The sequence below is a fragment of the Ipomoea nil genome, unplaced genomic scaffold, assembly GCF_001879475.1.
Source record: "Ipomoea nil cultivar Tokyo-kokei standard unplaced genomic scaffold, Asagao_1.1 scaffold2338, whole genome shotgun sequence".
Lineage (NCBI taxonomy): Eukaryota > Viridiplantae > Streptophyta > Magnoliopsida > Solanales > Convolvulaceae > Ipomoea > Ipomoea nil.
Window position 1 is genome coordinate 1597960 of NW_017618766.1, and position 17858 is coordinate 1615817.

Below are 17858 nucleotides of genomic sequence, written 5' to 3' on the forward strand. Positions count from 1 at the left end.
TACCTTCCACGCATTCGTAACTTCCCCCCAATCCGCCGATTCCCATCTAACAACTTATTTTAATATCGAATCAACGAACACCAGCTCTCACGTCTCTGGGCAGAGTAAGGGTTTTATACTGCTCTAAGGGTCTTAACAGGGTTTCCAAAGGAGGGGAATATAAACTTAGAGCAATGGCGATGATTCCAATGCTCATAACAACTTAGGGTTTTCGCGGGGTCAAGTTAGGCGCAGCAAGGGTGAGCAAAGGCATAACGATTGTGAACTGCTTTCAAGAATAATTAAGGATTTGGGGTGGGAGTTTTCAACAAATAGGGATATCGAGACGATGAGGTTCCGGGGCGGACGATAATTTAAACCGAGGTAAAGGGGTCACACGACATTGTGATATACTTACCTTGCATCAAGAACTTAACTTAGTAGTGTCGTCCATCCGCTACTTCACTTTCTTGTATTAATTAGTGTCCTAGTTCTCTTTCCTGTTTGTTGTAGCTGTAATCTGTACTAACCAAGACAATGCATCTTGGAGGGTGCATGCCATTTGCTTGAATCGTGGGTCACGGTATTTAACCCCAGGTGTGTGAGTATGGTAGTCGCACCCGCCACATCTTAACTGCTTTGTCTTAGTAGTCATCCAAGCCTTCCTTCTCTTGGTCACGGTCTGCGTCAAATCCTTTGTGGGAACTAGAGCGAGGAGTCTTACCGGGCATGTGTATGTTACCCAGTTATGGAAGTAAACTTGTCCACTCGCACCCTTACCTGGTGCTTTAACTAAAAGAATTGAAGCTAGGTAAAGAACAAGTATGGGAACTTAAATGGAAGCGGTAAGCTCACAGTCCCACTACGTGTCCTAAGGCTCCTATACCCTAAGAACCTTAAACACCCAGAGTTCAAGCCTAAGGTCCTAAAGTCCATTCTTAAAGATCTCTAGTACTTAGAATTCAAGCCTAATGTCTTAAAGTCTTATCCTACAGGCATTGTCTTAGGGTCGAACTTAGGCTCTGATACCAACTGTAACGCCCCGAGATTTTGAAACTTTTAAAACTTATATAATAAAGGTAAATTCTCATTAAATCCCAAACACAGAGTATTGCTAAACATAAGGGTGAGGGGTGTTATGCCACATCTGAGCTGGAGAACTCAGATGCACAGGCTAAACTAACTAATTATCCTCAATACATCATTGTGGCACCCAGGCCCAAAAAGGAAAACTATCTATCTACTCCAAGCTCTTCTAGCGCACTCTGGGAGCTAATCAACTGTGCCTGAAAGCCAAATATATATGTTCAGTGAATGATGCCGGTAACCCACTCCAACGCGTTGAAATACATTATATATAGATATATATAGATATACGAAAATCATTTTGAAGCAGGAAGATATATACTTAAGAGACACTAGTTTTAAAACCAGGAATGGACTCAGCAAATAGGGTAGGGACACAATCAATAATAATAGCTAAGGAGGATCATCATAAGGAATATGCACCTAAGGTCACAATTTATATCCACATCAATCATATTATCATTCAATCATCACTCAATTATCATTTAATCATCATTTGTGACACTCAATCACACTGCACTGGCGCCACGGGACCAATCGCATGCCCCGAATATGAGGGTTAATGCGTATAGCATTAACACGGCCCCGCATCACCCTACCTCATACCGCGGCATGAAGGGAGTTGATCGCAACCAACCCATTGAGAACCGCTGACGAACTCAACGTTGGACCACGATCCGACACACCGCTGACGCACACAGTCGGTGGACCGCGATCCCCTTTACAAGGGGGGATTTACGACCCTACAAACCGTTGATGCGTACAGTCGGAGGACCGTAGAGGATCAAGCCCGACACACCGCTGAGCTAGACTCACTCGGTGGGCGAAGATCCTCGGAGACTACGGCCCTGCACACCGCTGTCCCATCACTCGGTGGATCGCAGCCAGCCATAGCCCTACACACCGCCTGATTACTAAGGTCGGTGGACTACAGCCTTCCTTGGCTTATTGGCCCTACACACCGCCTGGCGCGTCCAGGTCGGTGGGTCATAGCACCGAGGCCCATGTGGACCGCAGCCCAAGAAGTGAATCAATTCGGCCTTTAGCCAACTTTTGAGCCTTAGCTTAGGAATAATCCATTTGGCCTTCAGCCACATCCGAACCTTTAGTCCGGGAACAATCCATTCGGCCTTCAGCCGACTTCCGAACCTTAGTCCGGGAATCACCCAATTGGTCTGTAACCAAAATGGGGGATCATGCAACACATAACACACAGGAGCTCGTAATAGCATATTGGGAGTGGAAAGACATATAAATAAACTTACGTGTGATCATTCACATACTAAGAATAGTCCTAAGGGTTCATACAACTTCCACCTAGGTCAACGGGTTACCAATTCTACTAGCATGCAATTCCTAAGACTCATTTAACGTACGAATGATACCCGAAATATAAAACTAGACTCAAGCATGACAAACGGGGTCCGTTGGGACACCATGGGGTAGCGGGGAACATCAAACGCGGAAGCCGAAGCCCTGGGGTGGGGTATGGTCCAGCGGGTAGCCGATCGGTGGGGGTCACCCGCCGGAGGGCACTGTTCCGGGCAGCGGGTTGCTGGCGGGCAGGTGGCTGCCCGCTGCCGGGCGGTGTCCTTTGGGCAGTGGGTAGGTGGCGGGTTCCCCTACCCCCACCTACCCCCCACTGACTCTTTTCTCATATATTCGTCCCAGGAACCTTTGTGGAACCCGAAACCATGCTTAGACACTTTTAAATGCAATTAACGACACCACGGAGTCAATTAATGGATCAAAAGCAAGAATCACGTATAACTCATCCTATCACGACTTCTAAACATAAACAACACCAGAACATGCGAATTCCCACCCAAATATATATCAAGAACATTATAACACAAATTCCCAATCCAACCTAGGGCTCTAATCCCACCCAAATCATCATCATCATATTTTATCTTTAATATCATGAAATATCAAGATTTGTCAAGAATCATCGTATCAATATCAAGAACTTCTTTTCATCATCAAGATCATCAAGATTTCCAAGAATACACATAACTCATCTTATCAATCATCAAGAATATATCACAAATAGTGTAGAGGAATTAATCAAGTCACAAGCATATAGAAGTAGGCCAAGGGAGGAGATTATATCAATCATCAAGAATATATCCCAAATAGTGTAGGAATTAATCAAGTCACAAGCATATAGAAGTAGGCCAAGGGAGGAGATTATAGCGAAGAAAATTGATTTTGTTGAGACATGGGTTACCTTATCCGCTTATCAATCCCAAATATCATCGATGGAACCTGTGAATTAAATCAAACTTTCACTAAGTAATCGAGCTAATAGAATAATACACCCTAAAGGATTCGAACCCTAATTTTTCTCCCAACACCAATTGTGTCCTACCTAATTAAGCTAATCCTCCCTTTGGTAATTATTCGCACTTAATAATTTATAATAATCCATTTTAATCAACTACCCATAACCCCAAAAGATAATCAATTCATAATATAATCGTACCTAACATGAGATTCGAACCCTAACCCTTACCAAAGTTCACACACCCTCTTACAATTAGACTATGCTCACAATTGTTACCCAAGATGAGGGAGAATCTACTTAACGCCCATGTTCGACGACTTACCTTGTCATCTTCTTCTCCATCAAACCATGAATCTCCGCTGCCGTCGCAGGGATCTCCATGGGGACTCCATCTCCCGTTGGCCGCCCGCTGTCATGAAGCCAACACGTCACTAGAGGGTGGGGGAAAACGCTGTTACATACAGCGGTCGTCGGAATGGACGACCTTCATCGCGTAGTTCCGTCGTCTCCGTCACCGCCGTCGAACCTTCCCCGCCGTTGTCCCGCCGTTCTTGTCGGGTAGAGTCCAGATGTCTGCCGTGTTGCTACTTCTGTCCTGCTTGTCGTCGAACTGGAGAACGAGAGGGAGCAAGGGGCGGAGAACCGGCGAGGGGGTTCTTGGTTCATGGTGTCCGATTTGTTGTCTACGTATGTATGCACGTATTCGTATGTTTGTGTGGTATCGTCTTGGAAATAGGGGAGAAGAGGGGGTGTTTTGGTTCATTCTTCTTCGGACGTACGTATGTACTATATATATATATATATATATATATATATATACGCAGGCATATGTACGTATCATAACCCATCTATGTATAATAATAATAATAGTAATACTATTATTATTATTATTATTATTATTATTATTATTATTACTATTATTATTATTATAATGATTAGGTTTCCTAAAAGGTCTTGGGTTAGGTGGGTCATGATTAAATATGTTTGGGCTTGGGCTACTTAATACTTAATAGGCATATATGACATAAGTATATATCCTATGTATATATTTGGGGTCAGGATTTGGGTATTTAATATTATAGTTTATATACTAATTATCCCTAGTAATATATTTAGACTTTAGGGTCTTTATTATAGGCAAGGGTACATGGTCCTCTGTGGGCCATATTAATCAATTAATGGAAATTAATTCCCTATTAACTGTTCTCGGTGGAATTAATTATATAATTAATTCTAGGTTTGGAGGTCGTAACACGGGGCGTTACAATTGGAGTTTGAAGATCAAGACTTGAAGACCCTCACTCGCGAGGGGGAGTCAAGAGCAGTCCCAGACGCTCTAAGAAGATGGCAATTCACGCCAAGGGGTCATTCGTATGTCAACGTGGTAGAAGCCTCCCAGAGCTAAAGGGCTACGAGTCAACCTTGGATCTTCCTAAAGCACGAGGAGTTGTAGTGTAAGATCGAAGTATTCAACCTAGAAGTAGTTCTACCTACCCTTGAAAAAACAAAATTGGGCAAGTTCGAGGCGTTCAGCTTGGAAGTAATAAAGATCAAGATGGCCATACCGGAAAAGCTTAGACCTCTAAGATACATGGAATGGAAGAACATCGTTGTTGACAAGTCGCCTGACCCTGTGAAACGTGAAGAGGTTGTGTAGCAGTTGGTAAATGAGGGTAGCGTTTGTCCTAGTCGGCACACCTGGAAAGTTGTGGTTAACATGAAGACTTTTGGTAAGAAGGTTTGGCAACAAGAAGAAAAGAAGACGTAATCGAGTTGCGATCAATCGTTGGGGTCGTCAAAAGTCTCAAACCGACAAGAGCGAAGCAAAGACGGATTTGATCACCAAGTGTCCCTAAGTTGCAAGTGAGACACTATGCCGATGATTCTTGGTAAGAAATCTACCTAAAACCAGGAAGGAACGAGAAGTAGCTAATCTTGTATGGGAAGTTTGAATAGTAAAAGGAAGGATAGTCAGAGATCAACCTAAAGACCGATTCTATCGTTGAACCTTCATAAGTAGGATATGCTCGTGCGGCAACAATGTTTTCAGGGAAGATCTACCATTAATCAAGATAAGAAAAGACCAAGGTTGTAACCGACTACCTTATGAAGATTGCAAAGTTATCAACTATGAACAAGACTCAACCTATTGAGCTTTTAGTAAGGACAGGAGCAAATCTTTGGGCAAGGAACCATGCAAGGCCTCCCGATGTTGACTTTGGTAAAGACGTCAGATCACGAAAAATTCTACCATTTGCGTTTGGCTTAAGGTTACAGTTGAGCTATACAATCCAACCAGTTTTAGATGGTTAAGGGGAAAGAATCATACAGATAAAAAGGCAAGTTGGGAACTTGCGCTACGGAATTACGAAGGCCGTGGATTGTGCTCTAATAATGGATCAAGTTTCCTTATCAGCTGTGGTTGTTATCAAGCATTCAAAGAACTCCTTGCAAGATTGTGTGAGATTTAGAGTGCCAAAGTTCACGATGTTAAGGAAGGTGCAACGGATACGTGGGTGCTTGGACCTCGATAGTCTTCAGGTTCAACAGGAAAGGAAGTTGGGTTTGTAAATCACCGAAGTCTTGGGATGACAAGAGTAGACAACCGGGTGCGCTTAAAGAAAGAGGAAAGAATTGGTCAGTGTTCTAACCATTAATGGTTTAGCAAGGACAGACAACAAGTCGAATCCCTAAGAATATTTAGTTTGCTAAGAGCTTCGTTACCGACACAATGATGAAGACCGATAAGGGGAGTAAGCCAACTCATAGTCGCCTAGTCCGTGTGAGTCTCGCTCGACTGTAACAAAGTTGAAGAAGAAACCAGTGTTTGAAGAAGAGTTTGTGGTGAAGATGTTTGTGATCTCAGCTTATGAAGAGGATCCGATATAGATCGTAGCGTTAGAACGCGTCAGAACCAAGGTCAGGAACCTTCAGTTCATCAAAAGTACAGTGATTGAAGTGTTAAGTCGAAGAAGTCGCCTGTAGTCGAGAATCCTTAACCCTCTTTAAGCCGTCTTCCTCTCCTTCCCTTGTCAAGCCAAATTTCTCTTTCCGAGAAATCCTTCCTATCTCTTCGAACCTCATTCTTGTTTCCTTCTTAATTTGATTCTGTACAAGGTGACAACCTCGTTTTCCTAAGTTGAACCTTGAAAATCTTGATCTCCTTTCTAATCTACGCTATCTTTGAGCCTAAATCTGGTGCTTTTCGTTAGGAAATCCTTTCAATTCTTTCAAACCTCGTTCTTGATCCCTCACTTCAAACGATTATGTGCAAGGTGGCAACCTTATTTCCTAAGTTGCAACTTTGATGACTTTGATCCTAATCCTAATTAATGTCGTCCTCAAGTTTGGAACCAAAACTCTCATCCTCTTTTCCTTTCTAACCATCGTTTCCTTGAGTTTAATATCTAAACCTTTCATCCTTCATAACATTTCGAACCGAATCTGTCCAAAACTTAGTATATATATATTTGCCCGAAAAATATTTTCTCTATATATTATCGTATTTTTCTGACACTCTTGTCCCCAAAATGATTTTTCTAGCTTCGGGGACAAAGTTTCTTTTAAGGGGGTGAGGATGTGACACCCCGTATTTTCCTAAAATAAACTATAGCCCGATATTAAATATTTTAATAAAACTATTTATATAGTTATTTATTTTAAATTGGGCTCGGGTCTATGTAGTTTGGTTAACCAGTATTTTTATACCCAAATGTCTTAAGCCCAAAATATAATTATTTATTGTAAGTTTTGAACCCAAACTAGTCAAACCCACATGTTTGTATAATATATATGTTATTATTATTTTGAGAGCCCAAAATAATGTGTATTTTCTATCAAGCCCTAACCTATCTAAACCCAAGCCCAACCTAGAAAGTTAACCCTACTATAGTGTGTATGTTTGTATTGTATCATCTCATCTTAGAACATCTACCCTCAGCAGCCAAACACCCCCCCCCCCTCTTTCGTCGTTTCCCTCTTCTCCTGCCTGGCCGAAGAGTTCAAGCTCCAGCTCCGGTGACATCGCGTGAAAAGCAGGTGAGCTGCTTGGACTTCCGGTGGTGTCTGACACGGCAATGGAGTAGCAGCCTCGGCAATCTCCTCCCTCAAGCAGAGCTGGGTAGATCAATGCCTGGTGGTCCTATCTCGTCGACGGTAGCAGCGGAAATGGAGAACAACTCCTTTAGCTTGGTCCTCTTCCGCCGGAGTTTTGACGGACGGTGGTCTAAGGCAATGTCTCTCTCCCTTCGCTCCCTGTTTCAGGCAAAGGAGAACGGTGGCACGTAGCATCTTTTCTTCATCAGAAGCAAGCTCTCCTGCGAAACTTTTCCAGCAGCGGCGTGGTGTTTTCCTTCTCAGCGGGTTCAAAGGAGCTCCGTGTGGTGGTTGTGGTCCTTCTCCGGCGACGTGGTTGCTCAGGTGGTACCCGCGGGCAGAGGATAGGGTGGTGGTGTACACGCTGCACCACCCGCGGCTCAGTTGCTTGAAGAAGGCGAAGAAGAAGCGTGGTGAGCTTTGGCTTTGGTTTTTGTTGTTTAAATTAGCTTAATTAGTTTGTTGTTTAGTAGAGTTATTAGGTGTGTTGTTAGTCTAGTGGCAAAAAGGGTGATAGGTATTGAGAGAGGTTAGGGTTCAATTCTCATACATGTTTGTTTTAATTGTTAGCTTTATCCCTTAACTCTTGGTTATGAGCATATCTTCTAGTGTTTTAATGTTGAGATTAAGTTATTAATAGGATGTTTATCTTAGATGGTTGAGCTTGTGGGTAATTTAGAGTGGAACTAGGGTTTAAATCTCCTTATGAGCTTATTAGTTTTAATTAGTACTTTTGTTAATAGTTGAGATCCGGTTTGATTCACAGGTTCCCGGTAGCTTGGTTTTACGAGTTGAGCCTATGTTGGCGCTGTTTTTGGATGGTTAAGCGGATGAGGTAACCCATGCTTTACAAAATCTATTTTCATTACCTATACGATGATTTATTGGATTCTACATGTGATTTTGCGATGAAATGTGAGTGTTGATGCATTGTCTTGTGAAAATGCATATCTAGAGCATGTTATTTGGGTTCATGTATGCCATTGCTTGGCTATTCCTTTGATTCAAGTCATTTCGTTGTATTTGGTGAGATTTTGGATGTTTTGGACTTGAGTTTGAGCTTGGTGTTGAAAATCCCCGAAGGGATGTTTTGGTACAGGGTATTGTACCCGCGGGCGGAACGGCGGATAGAGCTCCACCCGCCTCCCCACCCGCGGGATACATGGCTCGTGGAACTTGGTTCCCGCGGGCAGAACCACGGGTGGGGGTCCAGCCGTGGCCCCACCCGCGGGGTACAATGTTATCTTGGGCGGGGATTTGTTCCCCGTGATTCTTTTGACTCGGTAATTGATGTTTTGACTTCCCGATGTTCTTTTGTTGGGCTTTTGAGTGTCTTCTTGATGTTTCGTATGTCCAGAACTATATGGTAGGATTCCATGTAGTTTTTTGGTGTCTTGAATCGTGCTAAGTGTTCAACATTGTGATTCGTTGAACCATGATGAGTCTTGTGTGTTCTTCGGAACTATGTTTAGTTTACCCGTTTGATAAGCATGCTAGTTCGGTGTTTAAATGCTAGCGTGTGTGGTTTGTTCTTTCCTATTGTGGATGGAAACTTGTGTTGATCATTGTTAGTGTCGGATTGTGATCCTTTCCTTGTTGAGTATGGTTTCACATCTTTGTTGTGATCCATTGATTGATTCCTATGATGATCGTGTGTATACTGGCTGTACCTTGATTGCATGGTTAATGGTATGGGACATTAATCACCAAGGTACAGACGTGGTCCTCGTGGTGGCCATGGATTGATGTGATGAGATGTTTGAGCTGGTAAAGTGAACAGTGTGGGGACCTATGTGTGAACGGACCGGTAGTGTAGCTCCGGATGGCCATTTGGATACTTTACTTGTGGGTAACATGGGAAACTTATCGCCGTTGCCAGATATGGTAACTAACCCGTTGAGCTTGGAATCTCAATAGAGGGTGTATACACTTAAAGTTACTAGCTCTGTTTCCATTGGGCTGCGGTCCTTATCATTACGATGACACTTGCATGTGATCCAGGTCATTCCGATGACCACGTGAAGCATGATTGTTGAGATTTGGAGCCCTCCACACTGATCCACTATGAATCGAGTTGTGGTGCTGACTCTATGGTATAAGGTATATTAATTCGTGATGGGTGATGTCACGAAGGCATGTGTTTCCGTTGTGTAATTCTATATTCGTGACGAGTGCTGTCGCGAAGGCATGTGTTGCCATTGTGTGTCTCTTATTCTCTTGTGTTATGCATGTCGGGTGATATTCTACTAAGTGATGGTAAAATACACCTTGAGCCTTACTTGTGTTGTCGTTGTTTCATCTTGACGTGTCTTGGGATGTGTTCCTTTATTCTTGTTGTGAGTGATATAGAGTCCTGTGGTTGACTTCTATCTTTGACTTTGAACTTATATATATACAGTATTTCGTTTCGAAAATGATTTTGTATATATTATCTATCTATGTATGATACTTAACGCGTATTGATGGGTTACCAGCATTATTCGCTAACCGGGCGTCGTCCCATTTCTTATTGTTGCTTGACATGTTGGGTAGCTTTAGAGAGCGCGCTAGTGGCCTGTAGATAGATTAAATCTCTTCCTATAATAGTTGTTGAGGCCTGTGAGCCTAAGTAGTTGAATTGTTAGATTGCTGTAGTTGTAGTATCTGCATGTGCACCTATGTTTGATATAGGTGTGGCATAGCACCTTCCGGTTTTGTTTAGTTAGCTTCCGCCTTGTTTAATCTTATTGAGTAGACTTCATCTCTTTTCTAAGCTTTAATTGGTTTTAAAAGTTGTTTAAAATCGGGGGTGTTACACCGGGTTTGTTGCTCAGGGGGAGTTTGGAAAGGTATGCCGACTTCTGCGATATTTGTATGGGTTGAAACAAAGCCCACGTGCATGGTTTGGAAAATCTAGTCAAGCTGTTGAGAGCTTTGGGATGGTGAAAGGGAAATCGGATCACTCCACGTTTTACAGGTGGTCCAAAACAGGTATCATCTAGTTAGTGGTCTACGTTGTTACATTGTCATTACAGGGAGTGACACCGAAGGGATTTCATCTCTCAAATCATTTCTTCATAGTTAATTTCAATCTAAAGATTTGGGACCACTGAAGTACTTCCTGGGTATTGAAGTTATGAGAAATAAAACAGGTATATTACTATGTCAACGGAAATATGTACTTGACTTACTCTCTGAAACAGGAAAATTAGGTACTAAACCATGCAATACTCCCATGACACCGAACTTGCAACTTTCAAATGAGGGGGAGTTGTTTGAAGATTCTAAGAGGTATAGGAGATTAGTTGGGAAGCTAAACTACTTGACAGTAACTCGTCCAGATATTGCATACCCAGTTAGTGTTTTGAACCAGTACATGGCATCCCCAACTATTGATCATAGGGCAGCTGTAGAGCACATTCTGAGTTACTTAAAGGGAGCCCCAGGACATGGAATCTTGTATAAGAATCATGGTCAGACTAGGATTGATTGTTTTAGTGATGCTGACTCGGCAGGTTCCAAAGAGGATCGTAGATCAACGACCGGGTATTGTGTTTTCTTTGGAGGGAATCTGGTTTCGTGGAAGAGTAAGAAGCAAAACGTGGTTTCTCATTTGAGTGCAGAGTCTGAATATAGAGCTATGGCACAATCATCATGTGAAGTGATGTGGATGAATAATCTTCTGAATGAGTCTGGTTTCAAAGCTCCGATTCTTGCAAAGTTATGGTGTGATAACCAAGCTACTCTTCATGTTGCATCAAACTCGATGTTTCATGAACGAACCAAGCATATAGATATTGGCTGTCATTTTGTTCGTGAGAATATACAAGGGCTAATTTCCAATGGATTTGTGAAGACTGGAGAACAACTTGGGGATCTATTCACAAAGGCCATCACTGGACCCCGAGTTATTTATTTGTGTAACAAGTTGGGCATGATCAATATCTATGCTCCAACTTGAGGGGGAGTGTTATAGAATGTTTAATATTGAGAATCCTATATATTAGGAAACCTAGAGATTAGGGTTTGAGGTGTATGGAAAATTCCATATTAGTTACCATCTTGCCCCTACATATATAGAGAGCTGAAATCTCCCTAAGGAGTGTGAGACAGAGAGAGCTGCTCCAAGGTATTTTATTCTAAAACCTATTCACAGCTTTATCCAGCACAATGCAGTTATTTTTGGTGAAGCATACGTTCCAGTTTTGGTCGCAGAGTTGGCTTATACTTATGAGATTTGCGTGAAGACCTACTAGCAATACTTTTTCTAGCTTAGGTAAGCCAACCACATTTAGAGTGCCTACTCCAGTGACTTAACCTTTGATACCGTCACAAAAGGTGACTTCACCTTTGCTGGTATTCACGTTACTTAGAAATTTGGCATTTCTTGTCATGTGACGGGAACACCCGCTGTCAAAATACCACTTATCTTTTCTTCCTGCACTTTTAGAGTGGAACGAGACAAAAGAATTATAGTCAGTTTTCTTAACCCAAATTTGTTTTGTAAAAGGCCAGATGTTCTTGTGCCTGAACTTCTCAGTTCTTTGATCATTGTAGAAGTAGTAACATTTGGGCCTGGTATGACCACGCAACCTACAATAATGACATACGGGGTTATAGAGTTTATAAAATTGCTTGTTTGACCGCACTATACCATTGTTTTTGTCTCGCTGAGCTGGATTCAGGAATGTCAACTAGATTGGGTCCCGATGTTTTGACGAATACCGTTTTACCTTTTGAAGTACCCCTGGTGAAACCCAGACCAAATTTTGTAGAAGATTATCTTCCCAAATCAAGGATTTGGTCAATTGTTGAAGTTGTGTCCATCATTTGGATTTTCCTTTTGAAGGTGCTTACCTCCTGCTTCCAGGTCTGTACCTCATGTTTCAGTCTCTCTTCTCGATCAGATGCCTTTTTAAGAAGTAAATCCCTATTAGCTACTTGATTTTGGTACACTTTACTAGCATTTTCTCTGATTCCTATCTCGCTAGTCAATTTGCTATTAGCTTTTCGTAGGGCTTCCCATTTGGGATACAATTTATTAAACTCAACTTCATAAGATAAAACATGTAAATCTAAATCTTCCGCGGAGACATATTCGCCTCCCTCCGAATCATCTACGTCTCCAAGTTCTGAACACGCTGCAATACGTGCAGTGAATGCAACAAAGTTACCGGAAATTTCTTATACGTCAGATCCAGCTGCGTCAGCTTCAGGTTCATCGTCACTCCAGGTAATGGCTGACATAGATTTTTTTCGCCTAAGATAGGGGGGACACTCCGCTTGTACATGACCAAAACCTTCACACTCATAGTATTTAATTCCTTTATTGTTAGATTTTCCTTTGGACTGCCCTGGACGTGAAACAGACGGCTTCAAATTCAACGAGCCCGTCAAAGGACCAGCTTTGGATGACGTTGATCCTATTTATGGATTTTTGTTGCATGAATTTTTTTATACCTGTTTCAAAATTTTAGAAAATTGTTTAGTAAAAGAAAAAAACAACTGAATCACCAACTGGTTCGTCTGAATCAGGCACAACATTATTTTCTTTAGCGGAAAAAGGTACGGTTTTTTGTGTTTTTGCATGATCATTTTGAATTTCCATTTCATAGGTTCGAAGGTTTCCCATTAACTGAGTAACACTCTTGTTTTCCCAGCTGTCATGTTCGTGAATGGCTGTGACTTTCATCCTGAAACTTGGTGGTAGAGACCTCAGAATTTTTTTAACAAGTTTTGCTTGAGGAAAATGTTCACCAAGGACCAGGAACGATTCGCCAGTTCTTGCACACGAGTATGAAAGTTCATGCATTTGTAGGTTGACTCAAGAGCCTCCCACGCACCTTTAGCTGAATCGTACCCTGCAACTATAGAAAATTGACTTTCATGCATAAGGGAGTAAATAGTATCTATCTAGTGCTTCATCGTTGTTTCTGGCATTAGTTATTTCATTTTGGGTCCATTCAGTTTAAGGTTTAGCCACTTGCATCCCGTCAGCACTAGTATTAGCTTCAATCGGATGAGTCCAACCCGTCTCAACAGAACGCCACACAACGTCTCGTTGAGCTTTTAGATGCGTTCGTGTGCGTGCTTTCAAATAAGCATAGTTGTCTCCTATTAACTGGGGAAGAACCTTAACACGATCCATTCTGAAACACTCAACAACCTATGAGATTGAACAAATGAACAGGATAAAAAGCACAGAATAGCCATATCGACAAGCTAATAAATTAAGTCTCCTGGCTCAGATACCAATTGAAATTGTGCCGTGAATCTTCAACGCAAGACGATACTAATGTTCCACTTGATTTTATATTAAGTTATAATCTTATCCATTAATTTAGTCATTTATCAATAATAAATAACGAAAAGTAAGTGCAGAAAAATAAATCAAGTGCACAATGATTGTTACGCAGTTCGGAGTGCTTCTCCTATGTCTGCGGGGAAACCCATGTCTGCTCAATCCACTATACATGTTCACCAAGGAGTGTTTACAAAAGGTACGTACACAAGGCTACCAGCTGTTATTACGACAACACCATTCTAACATCTACTCAGGACTGTGCGTGCATGCCGTGAAGATCTTTCGGAGAAGCTTCTGATGACCCAGGTACAGACGAAACAATTTATATGAAATCCCTCATATAATAAATAAGATAATCTGAATGTTAATATAGCAATGTGAATTCGGCTCTCTCAATATAGCAAGTGTAAAAAGAACGGGAAGTTTCAAAAATGAGAAGCTTTCTTTTTATAGTAATAATCCTTTCAACAGATTGATCCACATGAGTAGCCATACCACTTGAGCAAAACATCTACTGCCACACATAGTAAAGAACTCCCATATACTTAGCTTGAACCACAGTATTTCGCTGACTTCCTCTTCATATAAATTGTGTGCCACTCAAATAAATACTATTAGATAGGAAATGGTCCAAAGAGCTTTAGTCTAACTTAAATCAAATTAAAGTAGAACAAAATAAATTAGCCAATAAAGGTTTTAATGTGTACCAACTTTGTACACTTACAGTTTGCCTCTTTTCGAAGCCACTTTCGCTACTCCAGAATCTTAATGGCAGAAGTGACAACACAAGGGGAACACTGCTCCACCTTAATTATCTCTAGTGTGCCAATAAAACTAACATCAAATGGGATCTCTTCCAAACAATAACAATGTCTTAAGATTAGACACTTTAGTTTTGGGAAATCGGCACTACACCTGACCTCCCATTTATGGAGATTTGTAGCGTTAATGAGCAACACTTCTAAGTTAGAAAATTGTTCAAATAATCCGCATACTTGGCTAGATAAAGCGTTTTCTAGTTTGAGCACCTTTAAACCTCTCAATACCCATGGAAGTTTCATTCTTGGGAGATTAGTCCCGCTCAACCCCAACTTCTTCAGCCCTATAGAAAACATTGGCCGCTCTAGATGGGTCATACTGTTTGCTGGGACTATAACCGTAAGTGTCTCGAGCTTCGAGAAACACCTAATATAATCCAAATTGACGGTGGGATTTTTGTAAGATCCAGGGCTGCTACTTGACTCAAAGGCATATTTATAGAAAACCTTCAGATATTTTAAGTTTGGGAACTTCCTATACACCTCTTCTGTGAAATGAGTTGGACTAACCCACGATAATGTTTGCAATTGCTCTATCTTCATGTTTGGAGGATCCACCTCATAGTAATTTCCAAGTTCAAGATGCCTTAAATGTGGTAACTCCCAAATTCTGAATGACAAATGCCCAGTTCTATGTAGTTGTGGTTCAATACTAGAAACAATAATTGTTTGCAAATTCTGATTGTTTGACACTACATCATCTAAACCATCAAACCACGGCAGTACAGATAGGTATCTCAGAAAAACTAAATCCCTTAAGTGCAATGGCACTATTTTGAAGATTTGAAGTGCACTCAAATCCACAATTCTTAATAGCTTGAAAGATACTGACTTTACATAGTCTCCATGAAAGAAAAAAAGAGAGAGAGGGTTATTTGTAGTAAAGAGTGTGTAATAATCCAACTTATGCGAGAATAAACCTAACTAATGACATGAAATTACAAACATGTCTAATGGCAATCCTAAATCTTTTCGTGTATACACCGCATATAGGAGGCCCTCTTTTTTAGTTTATCTTGTACAGAAGTGCCATAAGGAGCTTTGTATCCAGCAAACATTAGTCATCTTATGTTTCCATTTGCTGATAGAGACTAGACCACTATGAACCTTCCTCTTCTAAATCCTTCACCAATTGCCACCCAAATCCCTTACACTCCATTTGCAATCCATATCCTAATAACATTTTCACATTGATTTTAAAGCCTTTTGGATAGATTGGAAAATGTAAAAAACAAACTTTCAAATGATGTGGCAATTGATTGTAAGATAGAGTAAGCATACTTAAGTGCTCGGCATCATTGTATAGAGGTCCCAATATCTCGACTTCTTTTTCAATCTTCTTCCATTCCTTTAAAATGTAACCGCATTTAGACAAACGCTCTGCAACTGCAACAATTGACCGTGGCAACCCTTAGCATTCCTTCACAACATGTTTGGCGATTTCTACAAATTTTGGTTCTCTAAGTTCTTTGGGAGAGAGTTTCTTGCAAAATAGATCCCAACTTCTGTTTGGATCTAATATGCACATTTTATGCACATTACCAAATGTGACAGCATCTCAACGAACAGTATTGAATTGAGTGGTCAGCAATATACGGATTTGGAGTGAATCATTAGGAAGACATTTTAGGATATCACCCAAAGCTCGGGTGTTTCGTATATTATCCAAAACAAGAAAATACATCTTCTGATGGCCACCTCCCATGTGCTCGTGTAATTTCTCCTTTTGTTGAGAAAGAGTGTCTGTGTTTCCCTTGCACTCTTGAGGCATAGTAACCCAAGCTCGAACATAAGCTTCTGGCATATCTGAGCCATAGACTCTTTTAGCCAAATTAGGCTTGCTAACGCCTGGCAATCCTAAAATTGAAACTATGTTTGTTGGCTTAAAGGTATGGATTAAAATCTTTTGTACCGCATTGAAGGCATCATCGTTAAATTGATCCTCAAGATTTGGAGAGCATGGAGAGGATGGTCCACCCAACACAACATTCTCAGGTTTCAACCAATGAATGGATGGATGAGTTTCAGTGCCCATGGCCGCTTCGGGTTCATTGCTTCTATTGTTGTTGATAATCTTGGACAGCAATTCTGCATCTTCTGCAGCTTTTCGCAAGCTTTGATTGAGTTCCCCACGGGCTTTGTCTTGATACTCTCCGTCTTGGGCTAGAAGAAAGGTTTTTAGTTTTATGTCAATGTCACCTTCAGCTTTGAGCGCAAAGTCTCTGATTTTGATTTCCAGATGATGACACACTAGAGCGCCACCATTGTTGTATTCCTTCTGCAGAAAGGCTTGCAAAGAAGAAAGCTTCTTAAGCAGAGATATAACATCCCGCGTTACGGCCTTTAATCCCGAATTAATTATTTAATTAATTTCATTAATAATAATTAAAAAGAATTTAATTTGATTAGAAATCCCTTTAATTAATTAATGTGGCCCACCACGGATTGTGGACCCTTGCCTAAACTAGAGTCATAAGCCTATTAGAAATAAAGAAAGTCAACATTTTACTAATCAGATCCTAATTAGGAATCCTAGGCCTACACATCAATTAGGAATAAAGAAAGTATACCTTTACTATTCAGATTATGGTTAGGATTCTCTTTAATTAATTAATATGGTCCACCATGGACCATGGACCCTTATCCCTAAAACAAGTGCTTGGTCCTATAAGGAATAGAATTAGTAAACCCATACCATTCAGACCCTAATTAGGACTCCTAAATATATATATATAAGGACATAGGAAGCACCTAGAAGTCACACCACAATAGATATCACCACACAAGAATTCCCAAGGGACTCCCCACCACCAAGCCTAGGGAGATCAAAACGGATGGAAATCATAGGGAAGAACCTTAATAGCCATGGAATGATTAATTAAGGCTAAGAGGTAACCCATGTCTTAACAAAACCTATTTTCCTTGCTATAATCTCCTTCTTTGGCTTCTTCTCTATACTCGTGTCTTGATAAATAATTTGTGATATTGATGATATGATCTTGATGATTGATGAGATGAATTTATGCGTGATCTTGACGATCTTGATGATGATAAGAAGTTCTTGATGATTATGTGATGTTCTTGATAAATCTTGATGTTTCTTGATGTTAAAAGATGAACTATGATTTTGATGATTTAAATATGATTAGAGCCCTAGGATGAATCGTGAAATTCATATTGTGGTATTCTTGATTTATTTGGGTGGGAATTCGCATGCACGGGTGTTAATTATGCTTAGGATTCATGATAGGATATGTGCTATATGATTCTTGCTTTTGATCCGTTAATTATCTACGTGGTGTCATCAAAT

The 17858-nt window shown here is 40.9% G+C and overlaps 1 protein-coding gene across 1 annotated transcript in view; it reads right to left on the minus strand.

The window, feature by feature from the left end:
• Positions 1–1199: 1199 nt before the first annotated feature.
• LOC109151951 (putative disease resistance protein At1g50180) overlaps positions 1200–17858 on the minus strand; it is a 40461-nt gene continuing 23802 nt past the window's right edge. Inside the window, exon 3 of the mRNA XM_019299540.1 lies at positions 1200–1265. The gene's annotated coding sequence lies outside the window, so the exon portion shown is untranslated. The remainder of the gene's footprint in view (positions 1266–17858) is intronic.